At 33.6% G+C, this 27,643-nt stretch overlaps 1 pseudogene; it reads right to left on the reverse strand.

The window, feature by feature from the left end:
* Positions 1–3,324: 3,324 nt before the first annotated feature.
* On the reverse strand, positions 3,325–22,274 carry LOC149190576 (cryptochrome-1-like; annotated as a pseudogene).
* Positions 22,275–27,643: the final 5,369 nt, after the last annotated feature.

The raw sequence follows: 27,643 nt of genomic DNA on the forward strand, positions 1-27,643 counted from the left end.
TGGTTCACTTTCAAGATTATAACCATCAACTCCACCAAACAGCTGGGCGCGTTGTATAATTTGGCATTCTGACATTTGGATGCAAAACTCTGTTTTGTTTGATTTCTTTGTCTCTGATTGCTGATGATGTTCTTTTTGTTTGTGCTTTTGAAGGGACAGGAGATGCTGAAGCTGTTGCCATTTGAAGAGCTGGAGAATTTGAAACATTTTGAGAAATCACATCTTCTAAAAAAAACACATTTGATGATTTCTTCTTCAAAATAGGGTTTTGAAGAAGAATTATTGACGATGACATCCCTGAAAAACTTACTGAACCTTCCTCTGGCCTGCACAAGACCAAACTATGGACTCAAGAATTAAAATGACTCTTTAATGACTGCAAATGACGAGAAATGAACCTTGGTACATTTGACTACAGTGGACTGACAAGACGGAGTCTAACAGGAACTTAACCTTCTTCTTAGATTCCTTTTTTCCCTCACTAGTGTCATCACTGGGTTTATTAGTATTTCCCTTCCCTCCCTTATCTTTTTTCTTCCCATGTCCCTTCTTCTTCCCATCAGATTGTTAATTTCCTTTACGATTTAAGGATTGAACAACGTTAACTACTAAAGGTTTAGAAGGAGTAGACACAGACGACATAGTTTGTATTCTAGAAGCATATTGTAATGAAAACTATTATATTGATTCATAAGCTATTTATATTGCAATATATCAATTCTAAAACTCCATTGGCATGGGGACCCACTTTCGGCTTGGAGAGATCAATTTTCAATCTAGAAGCATCAGGAAAATTCTTATAAATAACTCTTGACTAGGAGTAGATGAGCTCTAATTGTTGAGCTATGCAGATAGCATGTTCTTTAGTGAACACCCCAACAAGTAACACATCCTTAGAAGTCTCCAATTGCAATGATTTCAAAAAACATTCCAGAAGAAACTATCAGGGATATAGGCCTTTATCATTCTCTTCCTTCTGTGCCACTTTTGAAAGTGGTCAGAAATATGTGTAGCCTTGTCTTGCTCAAAATTGGCCAGAAGCTCAGTTCTGGCATGGTAATGGATAGACAACTGAAAATGGTTAAGAAACATTGTGGCTAAATCACCAAATGTTGAAAACGTACCCCCCCTTAAATCAATCTCCCATTTAGCCACGTTTCCATTTAAAATGCATTGGAATAGTCTCAACCTAATTGAATCATCAATCTGGGAGTTTGAGAAGCACCATAAATGGAAAGTGGTTATATGCTTAGTTAGATCCTCACTAGACTTGAATTTGGGAATATTGGACGAAATTTTAGTAGGGACCGGAGGCCAAGCCTGGTTATAACGGATTACATCATTCATTAATTTTGAAATATTTGGAAAATTAAGTGTTTCCAGGAATGGTAAGCACAGAGGAATAGGAGAATTCCAAGTGGAATTTCCAACATTCAAAAAATAGTATCTTGGATTTGAGTGGCACTTGGATGGCACGAGTTCCTTGTAGAAACACCTAAACCATAAGGAAAATATAGTGTCCCAGGGGTTTACAGAGGGTATCCACCCCCTACTGTAGGGTTACTTGTTATAGGAAAACTTCCTCCTAGTAGAACATTATATGAAGGGGAAAGCCCCTGATAAGGATTCTAAGCACTAGCTAAGGAGAGAAAGCTTGTGAAGTACTGGCAACAGGGAAGGGCATACTCCCCTGTTGACCAAATAAATGGGAAAATCTTCCTGACCCAAAACCACTTACAAAAGGATGTGCCAAGCCCTGCTTCCCTTGAAAAGGATTAATGTTTTGAGCATAACCAAAGAAAGGAATTGATCCTAAATTCAGTGATGGATTGGAAGGAGGAACATGTCCAATTCCAAATTAAAAACCTTCTAAAGGAATTGAACTAGTAGGCATGAAATTCATATATGTAGAAGCAGTAGAGGGTAAAGTCAAAGACACTGAGGGAATCCTACTAGATGGAATTCTGAAAGGATAAGCTCCCATGAAAGGAGCTGAAGGTTGGGTGCCCCCACTTAGAATCGGAATGGAGGTAGATCCAACAACTATTGTACTAGGTGTAATAATAGATATAGGAATAGTACATCCTCCTACAACTGAGGAAGGAGTATGTACACCAGTAGTATCGACAGAGCCACCAAGATTGGCCATTGAGAAGAAAGAAAGAAAGTGAATAGGCTAGGTGACCTCTGAGTCAGAGTACCCACATATGAAATGACGTAAGGAATATGAGAAGGAAGAGTTTATGTAGGAGTCTTAATAGGCTCTGAAATGTCTTCAATTTCTACTTCTTCTTTTGATTGGAAGAGTACTCTAGTAAGCACCAGAGCCCTATGAAACGAGAGCCCTCAAAGAAGGATCTGCCTCCATTGCGTTAGCTAACACTAACTAAAAAGGACTAGAGTAATTACTCCTACGACTTCTAGGTGAAGACTCGACACTCGCAGGTGAAAGCCCATGAAGCCTTCTAGACTGACAAACCAGTTGGTCAACCACTTTTATATATTAAGAAAAATTAAAGACTCAAAACACCTATGGAAAACTAGGAGCACAAAGCACTCACTAAAAACATCCTAAATATATAACCAAGCAAACAAATTCTAGGTATTTCCATTCCGGGTGATTAGGATCGAACACAAAAATAAAAGAAAGTGAAGATAAGGATCTCCCGAAGTTAGTTTGGGATGATGAGTGCCCAAGCGTACGAACTCTCTGCTTCCCACCATTGCCAAATGGAAGTTGAGCCTTGTCCCATAACATATATTTTATGTTGGAAAGATTAAAAGCCTGAACAATACACTGGAGTAATAGATTTCAATTCAAGGTTAGATGTGAAGCTGCCTACATATAAAAATTTGGAAAAAAGCCAGTAATAGGGTCAATACCACAATAAAACATGCTTAAAGTTAAATTTTGGACACACACATGCCTAGAAATTTGAATCACGCCTTGATTATGACCATGTCTCTAGGTTCCCATTGAATGATTGTGTAATTTTTGTTGAAGACTAGATTTAGTTGTTCCAGGAACAATTCATTCCTATGGGAACTATTGTGAAGCCCTGATAAAGACTATGACCAGACAGGCACAATGCCTCCACTACTTGTATCATATTTCCCTCTAAGGATACTAGAAGAATTTACGATTGAATGGAATTCATTATATTAATCTAGGGCTTTCATTTGGGGATAATGACTAATCATATTTAGTAGATCTTCCATTAAACCCATTTTCATAGAGCAGCTAGACCATCCTAAAAATTGTCGAGATGAGGCTACACAAGCTACTCCTAAATATCTATTAGAAGGTAATTTTTCTTGTTCATATCAAGTATAGGTTGCAGCCTCACTCAAAGTGTAAGTTACATCTACCCTTTGCATTAGATTTCTTATACTTGTCACCAATTGGTCATATTGTGACCTTGTTGCAAAACCTCTGTTGTTTATGATTGGCTCTCTGCCAACATCCATATGTTTAGACATTGAAGCATTGGAATTTTCAAATGATTCTACCAAATATTCTTCTATGAAATTTCCCAAAGAAGCTCTATCAATTGCTTCATGTTGCCACATTTTTGAAAGGGCATCTTATAAGCACTCTTTAGTTGTCGATATCTCTACAATGGGTAGGGGATAGTTAGAACCCAACTTAACTCTAGGAGAATGAAGAACTGATTTTGGTGCATCCCATAGATGATGTATCCACTCTGTGGATAATCTAGCCAATTTTTTAAGCCAAAAATGGAAATATTCTCCCGATGGATCAAATTTGTAGCCTTTAAAATACACATAATCCCAAATACCCAAAATATGAACAATCAAAATATTTAAATTAAATCCTAATGTATTTTCATCCATGAATAAATTAAATGAAATAATCGTATCTATGTTCAATAAACAAATTCATATTAAACCATAACATACCTAAGGATTATCTATTTGATCCATCTCACGTCCATTTAGCAAGCAACCATAAATGCAATGCCATCCAAGGGCATCACACTCTAGATAAACATATAGGAGCGTGTTCTAGAAATACTTCATACCCCACCTCCTATGAAGCTGGAGAACCTTAAAAAAGAAACTATAGATCACCCCCCAAATTCGACCATGCGACCATCCTGTTGCGCAAAATTCCTGCATCCAATCATCAACTAGTGGATAGCTTGTACTACCTTGCCTCTAATCCCTGTCAACCCTCCATGGTAAATAATTAACATGATGTGAAATAATTGGCCTCTCTTAGTTGTAAGGAAAATTAAAACTCAAATATCTTGAATATTCGCAGAGACTATTTGACTTCAGAAACATATTCACACTATGTTCTCCTGAAGTATTTCCCTCCTTTGCCCACAAAATTTGTATGATGTGAACAAGATGGGACACATTTATAACACTCAACTCCCCAAAATGTAGATGCGGTAACAACAAATAATTTGTTTCATTGTATGCTCTATGAAAATTTAATACATAGTCAAGCGAAGGTCCATTTATAAATCCAGTTAGAGCCTTGTTAGCACTGCTCCAACCAGATGACCATACCCTTGCCAAAAGTGCACTTTTGGCCTTTTCAAATTCATCCTCCAGGTTTAGATCATATGATGGTTATTTAGACACTTCACTTGAATATACATGACCATGCATTTAATAAGCATATCATTAAGCATCTAACACATGTAAAACTAGAAATGTAACAAAATAGCCAACTATGCAACATAATCATTAGTGTTTCGAGCCCTTGGAAAGTGTGCGTGCTAAGGTCCAGTGAGGTGTGTTCACCTTGGTCTTAGTAAAATATTATATGTTATTAATAAGACATCACTTTCTACTATTATGTTAAGTATCACTAATTTTTCATTATATATAACATAAATTTAAGTGCAAAAGGGTGGTGTACAAGGTAAAATACTACCAAGCACCATCCAGTAAGCTAATTATTGGTTTGTTCGCCTTCCATCCTATCCGATAGGTGGAAATAATATAATATTAAATAAATAGTATGAAAACATAGTTGGTCAATCATTGGCTTACTGCATGGTGCTTAGTATTTTCCATCTGCAAGTAGTTAAATCCTTACAATAGTACTTGCTACACATTATTTTTCCAATTGTTGTAGACCACGAATTTCGATTTGTATGATAAATATTTGGTCCAAAAATTTTCGCACAAATGTTGGTTCACAATGTCTATTGTGGCATTGATTAGGATAAGACTAGTGAGATTCCACCAATCATGAAAAAAATTATAATTTTAGTATATCATAGACTACAACTAGATGACCATAAGGGTGGGCCAAATCTTATCTTGAGGCTTAGAGGTAGGATTCTAGACTAATCATGAATCTATTTTGTGCCTCTAGTGTGCTTAATCCTTACCGATTGTTCGCAAGAAGTTTCATTATAGTTTCCATACTGATGGATGTGCAACAAATAATGATACATATTTTGATAGAGATCATTGCTCTAGTATTCACTAGTTATAATTGAACTTGATTAGTAGATGATTAAAATTTACTGAAAGACACCTTAAGTAGTTTGATCACCTAAAAAAATGCAAAGGTAATGCTTCCTATCTTAAGCTTTAACAAAATTATAGATATATTTTAAAGAAAAACTTCTCTATTAGAGAAATGATTTATAAGAAAAATTGACACATTTGAATTCAATGGACATACCACTTATTGACTGAAATTTCAAAATACTGAACTTATGGCAACAAAGTTCATTATACCAATAAGTTTATAATCATCTGAGATATAAAGGTCCTATTCTTCAAAGACATTTCAAGGAAGTTGAAATGTTTCTTGGTAGACTATTGTTAGCTATCAACACCTATCGATAAAAGTTCAATTCATATCAGTTCCACCATGATATGCCATGGAACTTGTATGGTTTTCAACTTTTCATACATCCAAAATCTATGTTCTTAGAAAAAAGTGATTTCTTGTATATATATCTCAATTTTTTGGATCTAGATTAATTCCAAATGCATAAACATTGAATAAACATACCGTAGTCAAATGTATGATATGACACACTAACACGACAATCCACAAATGAAGAAAGGCATAATATTGATTGGTGGATTGTTGGTAGATTATTTTCTAACTCCCTCCTGTATAATTAATTTATTGTGTCCAAAAAGTAATCTAGTTATCTAACCTTACTATTGTATATGCACACTTTTAGCTTGCATAGAATAAAACAATGGAACCATCCCGAATGGTACATTGGTTTGTTGGTGATGTCAATGGAGAATTAAATTTTCCAAAAGGGTTCCATTATCACTGTGGTCTCCCCAACTCAGATGGAATGCCTTAGAAAAGGATGAAGCTCAAGGCATGTCCCAGGAAATTTTGGTAGAATCATCACCCCTTTGACCAAGCATCGAAGCCAAACAAGTCCATGTTATGCAATGTAGTCCCCAAACTTTGAAGCAACATCATAAAAGACAAAAGGGAGGGAATCATACAAGTAGACGAAGTGAAAGCAACTTCAAAAATACAATGGTGTAATCAAAGTACATTTATAACAAGAGAAGGAATACTAACTGATGAGAAAAAAGGGAAAAACAAGTTACAAACTATTGAAGGTAATAGGAATTGAGAATACAATCAAATAAACTTGACCATAATTTTTTTTAAATCATTAAAATTATTTGCATTGGCTAGATTTTTCTTATCTCCATAAATTGGATTAGTCATTGAAAAACAAAAGAATAAACATCCATTATGCTTGATATCAAAGGTACATCCTTGACATTATAGGTAAGTCAACAATTAAAAAGTATTGATGATATAGTGTGGAATATCTAGTAGTATGTTTAGGAATGTACTAAAAATGAATTTTCAAATAAATTGAGGTCTTAGATTGCTATTGTGGGTACTCAACAAGTGGTAATCGATGTATATTAACCTTGCAAATTATGTGATTCCTTAAGGTTTAGCTCTACACTAGATCTTTCAGCAAGAGTGCAAATATAATATGTCCAAAATAATATAAGTTAATTAAAGGCTTCTCTTTCTTGACACTCTATGATAGTTGAAATTAACATGGAAAATAATTGTATGGAAAAGAATAATGATAGTGCCATTTAAGAAAGAGTCTAAAGCAGAGTGTGAACCTACAACAATCCTTTTGGGAGGTAGAAGGGGAGCCAATAAATCATATGGCATGTTAAGGAAATTATTCCAATAAGCTTGAAAGGTATAAAATGCATGTCCTTCCTCATCATTGACCTCCTAGGGCTCATAGAGTAAATATGAATTGAATGATCTCACATGTATGCCTCGAGAAGAGAGATCCTGCTTCAACTTATGATCACAAACAAGTGACAAAGGATCTGATTCACCAAAAATGCATAATGTAAAATTAGTTGTTACAACATGATCAAGTTAAGTATTGACACTATAGGAAGCCAGGGTTTTAAAACCTTATAGAACCTCTACAATTATTTGTAGATCTAATATGCTCTAAAACTGAAGTAATAAGATGATACAAAATCTGTTGTTCTATGATGGCTCTAACTTTTGAAGAATAAAAACACTTAGAAAGTGATATTTATAATTGGAATTGTTCCAACAATGAAATTGGACAGTTGCAACACTCTAAATATAAGAAATTTATCAATGGCTATGTTACAAAGCTTGCACTAAGTGGCACATATAGTTCTAGAATTAAATTATGGATTGATGATTCTCTGAAACATAATTTATTTTATGATAGGACAATGTTTGTAAAAGAAAACAATAATGATAGATGGTGTTCCAAGCTTTCACTTTTATGATGACTTGAAGTTGGTCTTCTTAGGCCCCCAGTACAATGAAAGATGAGTAAGGGGTCACAAAACCAGGACCCTATATCTAAAAAGACCTAACATATTTTATACAAGTGAACATTATTACATTCACTTACAATAACAAACCACAAATGCAATATTACCTATTAGTTTATATCACATTATCTGCCTCCAGCTTGGATTTCTTAACTAGGAATAGAATCCATGATGTGCCTCCCACAAAAAAGACCTTATAGGATCTTAGAAACATTATGGGCTCACAATATCAGGACCTTCTATTTAAGTGACCTAATATATATTATATAGAGAAACATTATTACATTCACTTCCATCTACAAAACCAAAACACAAAGAGACACAATGCTACCAATTAGCTTGTATGACATTACCAACCTCTATAGGATGGATTTTATCAATTAGGAATAGAATCCATTATATGCCTCCATGAAAAATCCCTTATAGGATCTCATAAGGATTACAAATTAGCAAAACCAGGACAATATAGATAAAAATACCTGATATTTTATAGATAAAGTTCTGAATAATATCAGAAACTTCCAAATTCTATTTTATAGAAGCTTATTCTAGTTTGTTTCCAAGCATATATCTCTCTTTGTCAATGCAGGTCCTCTACACATGCCATAATTGAATATTATTTTTCCTTCCTTGCCTTCTAGTAATTTAAGGTGTTCCTTCTACAACATGTCAAGTTTTCTCTCTTAAATTGCAAGTGAATATTTGATATCATTTATCTTTTGCTACATGATTGCTTCCCCAATTTCAACTTTGAATTTTTAGCTGAAAGGTCTTCACTAGCCCAACTTATCCCACCCATAAATTATCATAGTTGTTTAATAGCTTCATCCAACTATCCTTTGATAATATCATTTTCTTCTTTCATCTGCTGGTTTCTATCATGTACAATACGAACTTCTACCATCATATTCACCAAGTCTACATGTAGAGGCTCTTTCTCTTTTTCGAAAGAAAATAAAGCATCATATTTCAACCTAAACTCCTTCTCAAAAGATGTGATCTCATTTTCTTTGTAAGACATTTCAACCAGTTCTAAGAGATGTGATCTCATCTATTAGCTCTCCATTTTCTTTGTAAGACATTTCTACCAATTTATTTGCTCCATCAACCTTTGTTTCAAGCCCCTCCTCTCTGGTTGTGTCATCTATAACCCTCCTACACTCCACGAGAGACTGAATTAATGTTTAAATCTTAGCATTCAATTGGCTTTGCATCACCTTGATTTGAATGGATCCTCCAATACCCAAATTTTCCAAAGCTAGAGAAAGTGGGTGTGTTGATATGAGACATAAAATTGTTTTATATCTCTATGGATCAATTTTGTTATGAAGTTTGCATTAGCTATGCCATGGTTTCAAAGGTAAGGGAGGAAAACAGTATAAAAGTGTTTCTAAACCCTTACAAGTAACATACTACAAAAAAGTAGGCCCACACATGTGAAGTAAGTGGCATATTTCAAGCTCCAAGGTGATGATGATCCTCAAGCAAGGTTTGAAGGAAAGGGAACTCATTCAAGATGCCATACTACCTTGTTTGTATAATACTATTGCTGATGTGCCTGGTTATGTGAGGAAAGGGGTACATGTTTCATATGTTCCATAATTTGCAAAGTTTGTACTAAAAAATTACCCAAGTTTGTATAGAAAAGGATATGATTCTTTTGGTGAACATGACGAAGGGGTGAATGCATGAATATGGGTTACACTTTTCAAAAAAATGTGGTAATGAAATTTCAAAATCTTACTCTTTTATTGAATTGAAGCCATCAAATTTCATATAAGCATTGTGAATTTTGATTCATAGTAAAAACACAATTTATGGAGAATTATGTTGTTTTCCTAATGATATTTTTTTCAGAACATTCTAGTTTCATATAATATTTCAATTTTCCATTAAATGAAATGCTTGTCCTTGCAAATTTTCACACATCTTAAGAGTTATGTGTGTGTTTACATAGCATAAATTAGTCTAAAATGTGAAATTTTAAATATATATATATATATATATATATATATATATATATATATATGAGCATGATCTTCTCAAAAAGAGCTAAGTTTTTCATATTAAAAATTTATTTTTTTACGTAAAATTATATTTTTTTATTACTTTTCGAAGTTGGTGAAGTAATATTTCAATTGCATTTTGTAGACACGTGTTCATGTAAGGTTTTTTTCAACTATTTAAATAAATTGAAAATTAAGAGTACCCTTTTGAAGAGGACTCGTAAACGAAGAGAGTGGTATTTTTTGAATTTTTTTTGTTGTGTATATTTTATGTTATATATTTTTTATTCAACCTCTTTAAAACTGTTCAAAGAAAATTCAAGCATTATGTTTAAAAGAAATTAGATGAAAAATAGCATATGAATTCAAAAATGTCAAACTCATATGCCATTGGATAGAGTATTCCTTCATGAATCCAACATGATCAACTCTGCCACTTAAGGACACATTTTTGCCTAAGTCCGCTATGGTACAAAATGGTATTGCAAGAATTTTTTTAGAAGAGGTGCTGAAATTGTGAATTTTATGACTTTGTGCTTAAATTTCAAATTCAAATAGCTCGACTGAGGGTTTGGTAACCCTCAAATGAGCCATTCACATGGTTAACAGGGGCTCAATCGAGCCTCTATAATTTTTTTTATGAATCCCATAATTTATATTTTGGAATCAATAAAGATATAAAATTTAATCCATCAATAATTTAACCAAGTTGATATGATATTATTTTACTAAAATTGAAAATTCAAGTGGATCTAGGTTATGAACAACATAAGAATTTTTTATGCTATTGCGTTGAGATGCACATTGTACGGTCCAATATGGGGAAATGTGTAAGTATGTCTTTCCGTGCTCAAAATATACCTTATCTTATACCTTGAGTTTGAATAGATCATATATTTACCTTCCACAAAAGTTTTTAACATATTTTAAAATTCCAGATTTTATTATAATTTTTGTTATCATGTTAAGTAGAAACCTTATTAATTTAATATTAATATTAATATTAAACAAATATTATTATTATTATTTTTTTTTTATGAGAGATTCTTCAGCGTAAATCACATAGAATATCATTTGTCTATTATTGTTAAATTAAATTATGAAATTGTTGGGTTGTGTTATATTCTTTCCACGACTAGCCCATGTAGTTAACCGAGGGGTTATAAGGGGGCAGAGCCCCCCCTTCATTGCACTGATTGCGTAGTGAGGGGAGTCACAGTGGGTTTGAGGGGTGCAGGTAACCCCACTTTATGGGGTCTGGGGTAATGCCCTGGAAAATTTTGGTTTTGGGCCCTATGTTAGGTTGGGCGGACCTGCCTATGGTTTTGTGCATGATTTTCGCACATGGTTTTGGATGCGATGGTTTTTTGGTCCATGGTTTTGGACGCGATAGTTTTTGGTCCATGGTATTTGATGCTTCGGCATGTATAAATATGTATTGTAACATTGAAAGGAACATAATGAAAAATCAAGCTGCTAGTCCCAGTTTTGGGATCTAGGGGAAAATCTATGTGTATATGTGTTTTATGTGTTATTCTCTCGCATTGTTTATTTTCTGTGTTTTAGAATTTGTATGTAGGTAATTTCTGTACAGGGTTAAAACCTACATATGGTATCAGAGCTGTTTTGGCTTCAAGGGGACGCCTTTTTTGCTGAGGGGTTTCGCTCGGGCCTGTGGTAGACCCTGCTCAATGGGAGATCTGCGGGATTGATATTGGTGGTGAAAGAAGATGGCGAGCAGTGGAAAGACAGAGATCAAGAAATTTAATGGTCGGAGTTTTGAGTTGTGGAAACTCAAGATGGAGGATTTGTTGGTGGATAAAGATCAGTGGATCGCAGTAGATCTAGGTACTAAACCAACTGGAGTGTCCGATGAAGAATGGAAGAAGTTGGATCGAAAGGTAAAGAGCACAATATGATTGTGTGTCTCAGATTCAATATTGCTGAATGTATCAGGGGAAGCTACGACGAAGGCTTTATGGGACAAGTTAGGGACTTTGTACCAATCTAAGTCTCTGGTGAATAAACCATTCCTGTGGAACAAGCTGTATAACTTGAGGATGAAAGATGGAGACTCAATGACAGAACATCTGAACGCATTTAATACTGTGGTAAGTCAGTTATTATCTGTTGATATTAAAATTTCAGATGAAGATAAGTGCATCAGTTTGTTGTGTTCTCTACCAGATTCGTGGGATAGTTTGGTTTTTGCAATAGGTAGCAATGCAACTGCCTTACAGTTTGATGAAATAGTCTCATCCTTGCTGATGGAGGAGATGAGACGGAAAAATATGGAGAGCCAGAATGGTGATGCCTTGTCTATACAAGGACGGTCCCAGAACAGAAACAAAAATAAGTCATCGAGTGGGAGATCTAAATCTAGAGGTAGATCTAAATCTCCAGGAAAACCTATAAAGGTGGTGTGCTGGAAATGCGAAAAGGAAGGGCACTACAAAAGGGACTGTAAATCTAAAGCTCCTGATAAAGGAAAGGGATCTGATGATGCTCCTTCTGTAGAGGCGAAAACCACCTCAAATGAAGGTGGGGATGTGTATTGGCTGATTGACTCAGGTGCATCCTTTCACTTCACTCCCCATAGACAGTGGTTCTGCAAGTATGAGAAATATGATGGTGGTGATGTCTTTTTCGGGGATGACAGGAAGGCTAGAATCATTGGTAACGGAAAAGTAAAGTTGAAGTTGCAAGGTGGAAGGGTTAGAACACTTCCAGGTGTTCTACATATTCCTACATTAGCCAGAAATCTGATTTCTGTAAGCAAGCTGGATGATGCAGGTGTAAAAACAGTGTTCGAGAAGGATACCTGCAAAATGGTTCGAGGGGCACTGGTATTGATGTGGGGAGTTCGAATTGGAACTTTGTACAAGCTGCAAGGTAGCACTATTGTTGATGGGTGCAACAGTTCCATGGTTCCTGAAAGTGGAGCATAAAATCTAGTGGTCTCTGGAGAGAAGACCATGTTGTGGCATCAAAGGCTTTGACATATTGGAGAGAAGGGCCTTCAAATACTTCATGGTAAAGGTATGGTAGAAGGTATGAGTAATAGCTCTCTGGATTTTGATTTCTATGAAAATTGTGTATATGGGAAGCAGAATCGGGTGAGTTTCCCCTCTAATGGTAAGAGGGCGAAACAGATATTAGAGCTTGTGCACAGTGATGTTTTTGGACCTGTGAAGGTTCCATCATTGGGTAAGTCTATGTACTATGTATCATTTATATATGACTTCTCAAGGAATACATGGATATATTTCCTTAAGAAGAAATCTGAAGTCTTTGACAGGTTTAAAGAATTTAAGGCTCTAGTGGAAAGCCAGACAGAGAAGAAGATAAAGGTGCTAAGGACAGATAATGGTGGAGAGTTTTATAGTAAGGAATTTGAAGAATTCTGTAAGAAGTGTGGTATAGCATGGCAGAAGACTACTCCATATACACCTCAACAAAATGGAGTTGTAGAAAGAATGAAAAAGACATTGATGGAAAGGGCAAGAAACATGCTCAGTGGTGCCGGGTTAGGATAGGAATTCTGGGCAGAGGCAGTGGAGACAGCATGTTACCTGGTCAATAGATCGCCTTCATCAGCATTGGAGGATAAGACTCCACAAGAGGTATGGACTAGTAAGAAACCCTCTCTTTCACATCTAAGGGTATTTGGATGTGATGCATATGTACATGTTCCAAAGGAGAAACGAACTAAGTTGGATAGTAAATCTGAAAAGTGCATCTTTATTGGGTATAAGGATAGTTTAAAGGGTTATAAGCTTTGGAACCTAGTAACAAGGAAGGTTGTGTACAGCTGAGATGTGGTGTGAAGAGAAGTGAAAGATGTTACTAAACATGACTTCCAAAAAAAGGAACCTGAGAAGATGGAGTTTGAGCTAAAGGAGGAAGAATCAGACTCTACAGCAGAGGAGGAATCAGAAGATGAAGAGCCACAAACTCTGGGTGTGAGAAGATCAGTTTGAGAAAGAAGGCAGCCAGAAAGGTATAGTCCATCGGCTTTTTGTTCAAATTTTTCTTTATCTATCACTGATGATGATCCCAGAACTATGAAGGAAGCAGTAGATTTAGAGGATGGAAAACTCTAGAAAGAGGCCATGGTTGATGAAATGACATCTTTGCACAAAAATGAGGCTTGGGATCTAGTGGAGTTGCCAGCTAGAAGGAAACCCATTGGCAGCAAATGAGTGTTCAAGAAGAAGACAAATGCAGAAGAAAAGGTGGAGAAATACAAAGCTTGGTTAGTAGCAAAAGGTTATTCCCAGGTGCTAGGAATTGATTTTGGTGATATTTTTTCTCCTGTTGCCAAGGTAACTTCTATTAGATTACTTTTATCTGTTGTTCCTGCTTTTGATTTTGAGGTAGAAAAAAAGGATGTGAAGACAACATTTCTTCACGGGGATCCGGAAGAGGAGATCTACATGAAGCAATCTGAAGGCTTTACAGTGAAGGGTAAGAAAGAACTGGTATGCAAGTTAAAGAAGTCTCTATATGGGTTAAAACAATCACCAAGGATGTGGTATCAGAAATTTGATACATTTATACGGGGACTTGGCTTCACGAGAAGTAAAGCAGATCACTGTGTGTATTTTAAATTAATTAGTGACCGTGTTATTTATCTGGTCTTGTATGTGGATGATATGTTGCTGGTTGGAAATGACAAATAAATTATCTAGGATTTGAAGACCAATTTGTCCTCCAAATTCGACATGAAATATCTTCGTGCTGCAAACTATATTTTGGGCATGGAAATTAAAAGAGATTGGACAAAGAGGAAGCTCTGGTTAAACCAGAGGAAGTATGCCGCGACAATATTGCAGAGGTTTAATTGCAGGATAGTAAACTGGTGAAGGTTCCTATTCCTATAGGTGTAAATTTATCTGCTAGACAGTGTCCCAAGACACAAGAAGAGGAAGAGGATATGTCTCATGTTCCATATGCAAGTGCAGTTGGTAGCCTGATGTATGCGATGGTCTGTACTAGACCAGACAATGCACATGCAATGGGAGTACTGAGTAGGTTCATGTCAAAACCAGGGAAGGAGCACTAGACAGCAGTGAAGTGGGTTTTCAGTTATTTGCGTGGCACTAGTGATTATGGTTTGTGCTACCAAGGAAGACCAAGATTGGACAGAGTGTTGGATATTCATGGCTTTTTTGATGCAGACTGGGCTGGATATCTGGATCATAGAAGATCTACAAGTGGGTATGTGTTTAACCTATTTGGAGGTGCAGTCAGTTATATGAGTAAGAAACAATCTGTAGTGGCACTATCAACTATAGAGGCAGAATACATGGCAGCCACTCATGTAAGCAAGGAAGCAGTTTGGTTACAGAGATTGTGTTCAAATATGGGGTTAGTACAGGGAGCTATAAGGATAGACTGTGACAGCCAAAGTGCAATTTTCTTGGCAAAGAACCCTGGAATATCATTCAAAGACAAAGCACATTGATGTTCAATATCACTTTGTGAGGGATATGGTAGAAGACAAAAGGATGTTTCTAGTAAAGGTGGACACTTTGAAGAATACTGCAGATGCATTGACAAAATCCGTGAGCTCTGAGAAGTTCTCTTGGTGTAGAGAAACAATGGGCGTTGCAGGGCTAGATAAATGACTAAGCTCTCTTGTGCCCCCCTATGGAAATAAAATAACACATGGGAGAATGTTGGGTCATGCTATATTCTTTCCATGACTAGCCCACGTAGTTAACCAGGGGGTTAGAAGAGGGGTGGAGGCCCCCCTTCGTTGTGCTGATTGCGTAGCGAGGGGAGTCACAGTGGGTTTGAGGGGTGTAGGTAACCCCACTTTATGGGGTCCGAGGTAGCGCCCCAGAAAATTTTGGTTTTGGACCCTATGTTAGGTTTGGTGGACCTACCTATCGTTTTGTAAATGATTTTCGCACATGGTTTTAGATGCGATGGTTTTTCGGTCCATGGTTTTGGACGCGATGGTTTTCGGTCCATGGTATTGGATGCTTCGGCATGTATGAATATGTATTGTAACATTGAAAAGAAAATAATGAAAAATCAAGCTAGTAGTCTTGGTTTTGGGATCCAGGGGAAAATCTCTGTGTATATGTGTTTTATGTGTTATTCTCTGGCATTGTTTATTTTCTGTGTTTTAGAATTCATATGCAGGTAATTTTTGTACGGGGTTGAAACCTACAGAAATCTAATATTAATATCAAAAATTTAACATTAATACGTTTTAATGTTAATATTATTACATTTATTAATTTTGGATAATATAATATTAACTTTAATATAATATAAAATTTGTTATGTTATAGTATATACTAGCACAACCACATTAATAAATGTGGTTGATATACACTGTAGGCGTCAACAAAAGAGCCATTAACACAAAAAGAGTCATACAAGCTGACTCAATATGTTAATTTTATTTAACCTAATTTTTTTATAAATATAAAATAATAAAATATATAATATTTTTAAAATTCTGAAGTAATCATAACCTAAAACTACCTAAATAAATAAAACTTAAACAATTTTAATTGAAAGACATGAAGCACTCTATGTAACTCTAATGGAGGTAGCTGGAACATTAATATTTTGGACAATTATAGATAATATTTCCACTGGAAAATATTCATTTTCCCTCCGGGTGATTGTACAACATACATTTGAAATCTTGAATTTTAAATATGTATTATATATAAAAAATTGTTGTAAGACAAAAAAAAATAAACATGATTTAAACATAATATTTTAATTGTCAAAGTATTTTAAATTTTTTGAAACATAGAGGAGACAGAGAAGGAGAGAAGGGTAAGAGAGAGAGGGGGGCACAAATATGGAGAGAGGGATAAGAGGACAGAGTGGAGGAGAAATAGAGGGAGCTCAAGAGATGGAGTTGGAGGAAAAGATAGGGAGGGAAGAAGTTCAAGACATATAGAGAGAGAAAGGTGGAGAGGGAGAGAGATAAAGGGTGTGACAAGGGAGAGACGGAGAGAAAGTTCATATGTTTGACGGTGAGATAGAAAGAAAGAGAAGGAGAGATGGAGAGAAGGGGGAGAGAGAATGAGAGAGGGAGGGTGATATCCAACATAGTTGTAGGATGAAGAGAGAGAGAGAGAGAGAGAGAGAGAGAGAGGAGGGGGGAGACAAAGGGAGGTGGGAGAGAAAGGAATATAGATAGGACTTGAAAGGGAAGGGTAGAAAGAGATTGAGTTGGATGGGGAGAGAGACAGAAGTAATGATAAAGACATATAGAGAGAGAAAGGCAGAGAGAGAGAGAGAGAGTGACAAGGGAGATGGAGAGAGAGGGAGGGAGGAGAGTAGGAGGGAATAGAGATATAAGGGGAGACAAAGGGAGAGAAGGGGAATAGAGAGAGAGGGGGGGGAGAGGGATATAGATAAATATGGAGAGACAATGTGCATGTTTGTGGGGTGATATAGAGAGACAAACAAGGAGAGATAGAGGAAGGCATAAATATAGATGGAAGGAGGAGAGAGGGAAGAAAAGGGAGATAGAGGGATGGAGGGAAAGATATATAGATATGAAGAGAGAGAGAGAGAGAGAGAGAGATCATGTGTGTTTGGGGTGGTGAGACAGAGAGACAAAGAAGGATAAATGGAGGGATTTATCAATATATATGGAGGGGGGAGAGAAAGGGAAGAAAATTGCTTGCACTAGATGCATTGATTTTAGTGTACAAATGTTGATTTCTAATCCTATTTTATTTATTACATGAGATGCATTTATTTTTGTGTAGATGTTGATTTATAATTCTATTTCATTTCTCGCATTAGATGCATTGATTTTAATGTAGATGTCGATTCCTAATCCTATTTGATTGCTAGCACTAGATGCATTGATTTTAGTGTAGATGTTGATTTCTAATCCTATTTGATTACTTGCAACATTATATGCATTGATTTCAGTGTAGATATTGATTTCTAATCCTTTTTTATTGTTTGCATTAGATGTGTTGATTTCATTGTAGATGTTGATTTCTCACCCTATTTGATTGCTTGCATTAGATGCATTGATTTCAGTGTATATGTTGATTTCTAATTTGATTTAACTAGATGTATGGTGTACAAAAATTTCAAGGTAATTAGTATGACATTGTGCATTGATTTCAGTGTAAGCACAAAAGAACTATTGATGACGTGCATTATGACTAAGCTTTTGCAGATAACCTCAAACAAAATAAAAAACTTACATATTTGTAACTTTTACATATCCACATCTTTTAAAATTGAATAGAAATTATTTCAACCATATTTGAGTTTTTTAAAATTGAACAAAACTTATTTCCATCATGAGGAATTGATTGAAATACATGGATAACTATGTAAATTTAGTAAAGTTGATAACATTATATAAAATTATAGAAATGTTGTCATATTTTTTTTTACCTATATATTAAATTTCAATATGATTGACTTATATCATGTTATGACTAAGCTCTTGTAGGTAATCTCAAAAGAAATAATATTGAATAAAGCCTATTTCTTGTTTACATGACATCTTTTAAAATTGAATAAAACTTATTTCAATCCTATTTGTGTTTTTTAATTGAACCTTGAGATATGAAATTGATTTAAATACTTAAAAGAGTTGTCCATGCAATGGCATATGGGTGGGTCACAAAAAATTTAATATATATATTTTTATTATAATATGGATGACTTTATAATTCAAATAATTTATTTTTAAAATTGAATTGTAATAACATAGATGTTGATTGCACTAAAATACACTTTCTACAAGCGAATATGAAGCATGATTGTAATTATTTCCATGTTAAATATTAAATTGATACATGTATGATATATTCTAGTTCGTTTTAAGTATAAAAGTGACTTGCATCATAACTTATGATTGTACTTATTTTCTTAGTCCATGAAACTGGAAATAATTTTTTTTATATTATATAATATAGGTTATAGTAATATAGAAAAGAATTTAAATTAGCGAAATGATTTTAACAGATCCATAAACTTCAAAACTTAATGAAAATCCATAAACAAGATTAATACAAATCCATTAACTAGAATAGTGAATGTATCAATAAACTATCCATATAAAAATATATACAAATTACAAGTATCATGTGAACATCCATAAATTGAAATAATAAGCATTCATAAACTAAAATAATGTTCATGTACATCCATAAACTGTCCATGTATGAAAATATACAAAGTTTGTATCACATGTGAATGTGCCCTATGAAATAACCCAGAAAATATACAAATTATCCACTCTAAATACCACCATAACTCCTATGTGAGTTCTATCGTGCAAAGTAAGTGTCCATTAAGTGTCAAACTATTTAGATCATTATTTGTACAAAATAAAAATATGGAAATAAATGTTTTTGAACCACATTTTTAATTACATATACATGAATCTACTGACCTAAGTCGAGTCCAAATGCAAGTCTGATAGGATGCAGATTTGATGAATCCAGGTTTGGATCTCCCCTACCTATGGCTCAATGATTGGGGCTTGCACCAATGGACTCGCATCATTAATGCCTCTAAACCCAACATCCCACTCATATGTCCAAAATGGCAAGAACAAATTATAATTAGTCTACAAATTAATTAGCATATATGTCTAACTTAAAAAAAGATTTTTTTAAATATTAGGAATAAAAAAGTTTACCTCAACTTTTGGACCATGTGGTTGTACATAGTGGCTCTCCTCCAAATTAGTGTTATGAGGTGGAGGTCGAGGTGGAGGAGAATCCATGGAAACATGCTTTGGTCAAGGATGGCCTAACTTATAACCTTCTCCCTCGGATCACCTCATAAGCTCATCCATGTATATGGGTTGTGTCTACATGTTATCGTGAACTATTTAATATAAATGAAACCTAATACAAACTAGAAATTAATATAAATAATTATGCATAATTTGACAATAAGATTCAAAAGAATTATATATATATGTACCTAATCTATGTCATGTAGGCTGTATACCCTCCAAGTGTCACAAATGACATCATGACACATACATGCATATGTCAAAAGTTGTTCAGTGGGTAAAATCACGAGAAATGAATCATCATATAAAGGCACTGGAGGGTGACGAGGAAATGGTCATGGTTTCCTAATCTATCCATCCAATGCAACACACACACTGACCAATGACCACTACAAGGAATATATCTTTTAGTGGAGGTATTTGTGGAAGCCCCTATAAAAGTAGACCAAAAATAGGTTTGTAGCAGAGGTCACTAACAGAGGTGGATGGACAGATGTTTTTTGGATGGTGTGTCTATAATCTACAAATTCACTAGTGCTTTACTATCCAAACAAGAATTGGTGCCACACAGAACATGGTGCACCATGGAAAAATTATTTTTATAAAATAAAAAGACACGATGCTCTAAATAACACAGCACACTAGTGCTTGAATAATTGATAACACCAGAAAAATGTTACTTTTAAAAATCGTCGATGCTATATACACCCACAACGGTGGTGCCCTTAATGTAGTAAAACACCCTGGTGCGTACCAAGAAGGAGCACTGTAATATTTTTTAAATTTAAAAAAAATGTGGTGTTATTTTCCAACAATGCACCAGTGCAGTAAATGTACTAAAATGCCCTGGGGCGTCTTCTAGAGAACATAGCTAGGCAATTTTTAATTTAAAAAAAGAGTGGTGCTATAGTCAAACAAAGCACTAGTGTGATACCTGTATTAGAATTCCCTAGGTGTCTTAACAAAAGCACCACTATATATTTTTAATTAAAAAAGAATGTGGTGCCCTTGGATATCTTCCGCACTAGTGAAGTTATGGTAACACACCAAAGGAGGGCTAAATAAAAAAAACCATCCCAGCCGTAAATTTCATTTTTACTACTATAATAATAGAGAGCTCTGAAGCACCGCTGCCACTCTTGGCTCATGCAAGATCCTTGACATCAGTGCTTCTCTTTCTCACCATCCTTCCATACCATACTCACTACTTGACTTTCCAATTTTTTCAAACCATGGTAAAAAAAAAATTCTCCATTACATGTCAACAATGCCTCCCTAATTAACAAATGTATAGGTAATGATTATGTTTCTATCTAATTTAATTTTTTAAAGGACTAGAATTGAAAATTAGCTTAAAATTTCAATTTAAAAAAAAATTAAAAAAAATTTCCTTGTGTGGTGCGCTCGATATGTTCGACTTGAACCAGAAGTGGTGCACCCTATAAATTTATAGGGTGCACTGCAATATGGTGTGTGAACATAATGCACTATTATTGTTGCGGTGTGTTTTATAAATGAAAATGCACCAGGAAAGCTATAAATTGTACATCGATACATTACGTTGGTGTGTTTATGTTTACCAAATGCACCGAAAAAACAATATTTAAAAAGTGTGTTCAATAACTTGAACGTTCGGTCTCGGTTCGAAAAGGTTATACATGCACACCGGTGCATAAGTATGACACACTGTGATGAAAATTTAAATTTGTAAACCAACAATAATGTGCCATACGTATGTGCATGTCGATGCCAATGCAGTTTTGTTTGAAAACACACTGAAGTCAGTGCATGACTATGTTTTGGGCGCACTAATGATTTTTTTTTTTTTTAAATTGAAAGTTATGTTTCCATATTTATAAATACATTTTTCATTTAATAAAAAAAAAATTGTATTTTATGTATGATGTTGATGTATTTTATATGTCAATCATGTAGTAGAGACGTCAACAGGGGGAGCAAGAGCAGGAGAAGGAGAAAATGGCAGACCCATACAATATTGTCTAACCATGGGAGGCCAGAGAGAGGGAAATAGATTTATACCCTCACCCTATTACTGCAATGACCTGAGTGCTCTTAAGGTCCCATGTAGGCATCCTCAAGTACTATGAGGAGGCTAGATCCCTGAATGCACACTTTTTCTTATTGGTGCATTTGATTTGCCAATGGAGTGCCCAAAAGAAGGGTTTCTGTGATGTTCCTGGGGCATGGTATATGCCCTCTAAGGAGGACATATAATTATCACTGGACTATCTAGGAGAGGGGATGATTTTCACCAGTTCCATGATGTCTCCCATGGGCCTGCAGTCAACTTGCCTACACTCAGAGATATGTCGAACCTCATGCAGTACATCCAACAAATTTTTAGGTGTGTGGTGGACAACTATGCATTTCTTCTTTTGTTGCACAAGAAGTTAGGAGCCTCTCATTATTAGTCACCACCATTGCACACTCTAATAGTGATGGATAGCGCATTAGTTGCCCTCTTTTGTATTATGTCGATTATTTGATTCAAGCGCTAGATTGTATGAGATGGTTTGCCATTTTTTGAGGCAATTTTGTATGGCTTTAGATAGATGTCATGCATTGGACATGAGAGGGTAACCTTCCATTTTTCTTCAGAATTTTTTTGTTTATTTTTTTAGAGGCTTCTAGAGACGAGGCATACATTTGACTGTCGCCATCCTAGATTCATCACTGAGGTCTAGATACGCATGTGGGGGCAGATGATGCCCAAGAGGCGCCTATCAGAGTATCTGACTAGGATTTCCGCCAAGGCACTTGCATTACTGGCTAGTGAAGATGACCATGTGTTTGTTGTGTTGGAATTTCCATATGCAGGGATTGATTAGAAATAGTGCCCCAACATCCTCTTCACACTAGTTGAGCCTCCATATGATAGAGGTAATATTAGTGTTTTCTTTAAATTAATCTAGTTTCATTTTATTGTTTTAATTAATTAGAATAAAATTTATTCTAACACATTCTTTAACGTGTTTTATTAAATTGTTTAATGAAATTGTTTAATTATTGTTGTGTACTATATATTTTATATATCAGCACATTTGATGGGGACATGCCTCCTCCCCCACCGGATGGAGGGGATGAGGAGATGAGTGAGGCGCAAGAGGGTGAGGCACATCCTTAGGGGGCATGGGTATCCAGGGCCATACGACTAGTCTGCGATTTCGGATGGACTACTACGACAAATTGGACAAAGTTTTGGTTTAGGAGGGAGTCCGCCTTACGAGGGCTCAATATATCAGCGCAAATTAATGTTCGTGGATCTCTACAAAGATTTTCCATGTGAGATGATGTCTCTTATGTGTCATATCATTAGAGCTAGTAGGCTACTGGCAGTGATGAGGGATGTAGGGCATGAAACTAAAAATACGTCAGATGAGGGTGATGATGATGATAATGAGGGTGGTGATCATGATCACGATGATGAGAGTGGTTATCATGATCATGATGATGAGGGTGATGATTATGATGCTTATGGTAGTACTACCAGATCAGATCATGGCCATCAAGTTGTTGGTGATCCTTCTGTTAGTACACCTCCTCATGATGAGATGGAAGAGTTAGAGGATGCGACTTATGTTTCTCCTAATATATCAGACCAACCAATTCCTCCTCCACCTCAATGTTCACCGGATCACATTGAGGCAGTAATTGACAATCCATCGTCTTCTGTTGCAAACCAACCACCTCCTCCTCCACCTCACAGTTCAATAGACGTTAAGGCAATAGTTGAGCATCCATCATCTTCTACTACATACCAGGCAACTGGCACTACTACGTTTGTCGTATCAGATATTTGATTGCAATTATTTGACTTGATCATGTAGTTATTTCACTTGTTTGTATATCTATATATATATGGTGAATTTTTTTTGTTCATGTTTATGTACTTAATTTATATGTTGGTGTTAATGTGTCTATTGTTAGGTCATGTTAGATATGTTAATTTAATGTGCTTGCAGATAGATGTGTATGTGATAGCAGTTATTTGACATGAGATGTATATTAATTTGAGGATGTGTGTGGTGATGATGTAAGATTACAATGTTTGCTTTTGTTAGATGTGATCATGATTATGATGCCTTGTTATATTATTAGATTTGTGTGCTATCTAATGACGTTTATATGTGCTAGAGGTGTATATAATTAGATGATGGTAGTGAATTTGAATGTGTATCTGAGATGATGTTTATGTTTTTTAAATGGTTATCATCACGATATTTATTTTTATGAAATAATATTTATTATAGATTATGTATTGATGAACTTATATCAAATTTTTATATATGAAATTGCTTGCAAATTGACTTACTTTAAAAAAAATGCATAGATATTTTTATAAATTACAATGTTTAGTATGGTTGAAACTATGATTGTAAAATTATGATAAATATTATTCTATTGCTTATATAGTTCATTGGTATTCAATCTAACTTAATTATTAAAATATTTCAATACTCACAAGGAAAAAAATATTAAAGGTAAAATAATTTAGTTAGTTCTTAATAAGACGAAAATGTGTAACTCATTTAATTTTTAATATAAAGTATTAATAATATTAAATTATTCAAAAATACAATTTAACCAATTCAGTATTGGTTTATAAAATTCAATCTATTGTTAAATTTAAAAAACTTAAGTCATATTTTTTTATAATTAATTTAGATTTAATATAACTTAAAAAAAAATAATTATAAAATTTAATTGATTACTAAAAACAATGTAAACTTTGAAACGGGAACTATAAACTTAAAATGGGAACTCTGGCCCAAAAACCTCGAAAAAACATGAAAAACAGTGCTAAAAACGAAAAGTGTGTATATTGGAATTGTGGTTTTTTCTTTTAGGGTCAATTTTGAACATGTTTTAAAAATGGCAGTGAAAACGATTTTTTTGTGGAAAAATTGTGCAAAAAACACCCTAAAAATGAAAAGTGTTGATACTGGAATGATGACTTTTTTTAGGGTCAATTTTCAACATTTTTAAAAAATGTTAGTAAAACCGAATTTAAAATTTAAAATTTAAAATTTCGATTTTTTTTTTTCTTTTTTTAAGATTGTTAAAAAAATGATTTTTATTTTAAAAACAAAAAAAAGACTCACACTACCCTATAAAAATATAAATATAATTTTGATTCAAATTAAAAAATTAAAATTAAAATTATTATTATTTTATTATATAACGTTCATAACATATTTCATTAAAAATACTTAAAAATATTAACATTATGCGTATGTTTTTTTAAATTAATAGTTTTAGTTTATATCAATACATCATATATATATATATATATATATATATATATATATATATATATATATATATATATATATATATATATATATATATATATATCTATATATATATATATATATATATATATTCACTCTTTAACCAATTTAACATATTTTAATAAATTTAACTATAAAAAATTATATATATTAATAAAATATAAAACAACTGAATATATATATTAAAGTGTAGATATCTTAACATAAACACAGTTTTAATTAGTCATATTTCTTAATTCTTGGTGATGGCATTTAACAATTAAGTGTTTTATTAGTTGTTTCATTTTTGTGATAAAAATTGTCTTTATTATTTTTTAATTTAATTAAAATATATTTAAATTAAATAACACCTTCTAACTACTATATAAACTTTATTATAAATTTATCTTAATTTATATATTTAAATTCAAATTATTATATATTTATTTTTATTTGAATATGTTATACTTTAAAATTATATAAAATACTTACATTCAAATCTTTCATTCCATTCTTTTTTAATTTCATGCATGTGTAATCGAGATATTTCTATGCGTAGAATAATAAACTTTCATGGAAATTGTCGTTTAATCATTGTACTAGAATCTCTATATTTAATTATTCATCGAGATTGTTGTTTAATCATTGTACTAGGATCTCTATATTTAAAGTTTTATCGATAATTTTTTAATTAGAATAACAAAACTTCATCAAAACAACGGTTTAATCATTGTACTAGGATCTTAGTATCTAAAACCGTGTAATCAGTGTACTACGATCTCAGTATCTAAAGGTTTTCCATTGTCAGAACATTTAATAAACATCTTTTGCAATAAACAAAATATGCCTAGATACGACAAAGGAAAAGGAAGGCAGAAGGTTTAGCTTTGTTATGTTTATCATATTTACAGCGAAGTCATTTAAGAGATAAATGACTTTTCATCTATTCATTCACTATTAGAGTAATCACCAGAGTTATCCAGATTGTTTTCATTGGAATCATCCAAGTTGTTCTTCACTAATCGAGTAATCACCAGAGTCATCTAGATTGTTTTCATTAGAATCATCCAAATTGTTCTTGGATGATTTCTCAAAATAATGCTCATAATAGATTCCAATATATTTGATAGATATCATATACAATAATTTGAGTTCTGATAGATATAACTTACAATAATTTCAGCTCTGAGCACAACATCAATATGGATTTGTTATCGTGCTATCTATGCCTTCATAATAAATTCGAAATGTTTTTAGGGAGAAAATAAATTCAAGGAACAAATAGTTTGATCGAGTAATCTCTTATCAATTACATGATATAGAAGTCTTAACTCTCTAAAAGCTGCTTCGAATCTCAGTCTAGTTTCTTTTTTATTTTAAAAGGCTTGGAGTCTTCTTCGATTTAGATTAAAAAATTATAATACTAAGTCTGTGTTTTTATATTATGACAAATCCGAATGCACCTATTGCTAGCTACCCTATCACACGCAAGTATTTACACTGGTTTTTATTCATAATGTTTTAAATTTAGGAATTTTAATTTGAATCTAATCCCTCTAAAATCCTAAATTTAAGCGATTTCAAGAATCACCCAACGTAAACCTACTGGCTTTAGGAGAGAAAAGATTTGATTTTGTTATGTTGCAATTATTTTTATTTTAAAATAAAACTAGTATTTATTCATAATATTTTAAATTTAGGAATTTTAATTTGAATCTAATCCCTCTAAATTCCTAAATTTAAAATATATTGACATTGGGAGATTCTGAGAATCGCCCAATGTAAACCTGCTGGCTTTTGTGGAAAAAAGATTCGACTTTGTTATGTTGCAATTAATTTTATTTTAAAATAAAACTGGTATTTATTCATAATATTTTAAATTTAGGAATTTTAATTTGAATCTAATCCCTCTAAATTCCTAATTTAAAATATATTAGCCTTGGGCGATTCCGAGAATCGCCCAACATAAACCTGCTGGCTTTTGGGGAGAAAAGATTTGACTTTGTTATGTTGCAATTATTTTTATTTTAAAATAAAACTAGTATTTATTCATAATATTTTAAATTTAGGAATTTTAATTTGAATATAATCCCTCTAAATTCTTAAATTTAAAATATATTGGCCTTGGGCGATTCCGAGAATCTCCCAAATCACCCAACGTAAACCTGCTGGCTTTTGGGGAGAGAAGATTTGACTTTGTTATGTTGCAATTATTTTTATTTTAAAATAAAACTGGTATTTATTCATAATATTTTAAATTTAGGAATTTTAATTTGAATCTAATCCTTCTAAATTCCTAAATTTAAAATATATTGGCCTTGGGCGATTCCGAGAATCGCCCAAGATAACCCTGCTGGCTTTTAGGGAGAAAAGATTTGACTTTGTTATGTTGCAATTATTTTTATTTTAAAATAAAATTGGTATTTATTCATAATATTTTAAATTTAGGAATTTTAATTTGAATCTAATCCCTCTAAATTCCTAAATATCACCCAACGTAAACCTGTTGGCTTTTGGGGAAAAAAGATGTGACTTTGTTATGTTGCAATTATTTTTATTTTAAAATAAAACTCGTATTTATTCATAATATTTTAAATTTAGGAATTTTAATTTAAATCTAATCCCTCTAAATTCCTAAATTTAAAATATATTGGCCTTAGGCGATTCCCAGAATCACCCAACATAAACCTGTTGACTTTTGGGGAGAAAAGATTTGACTTTGTTATGTTGCAATTATTTTTATTTTAAAATAAATTGGT

This window comes from Pinus tabuliformis, chromosome 3_1 (genome assembly GCF_031772625.1).
Source record: "Pinus tabuliformis cultivar Carrire ecotype Pingquan chromosome 3_1, CPIR1, whole genome shotgun sequence".
NCBI lineage: Eukaryota > Viridiplantae > Streptophyta > Pinopsida > Pinales > Pinaceae > Pinus > Pinus tabuliformis.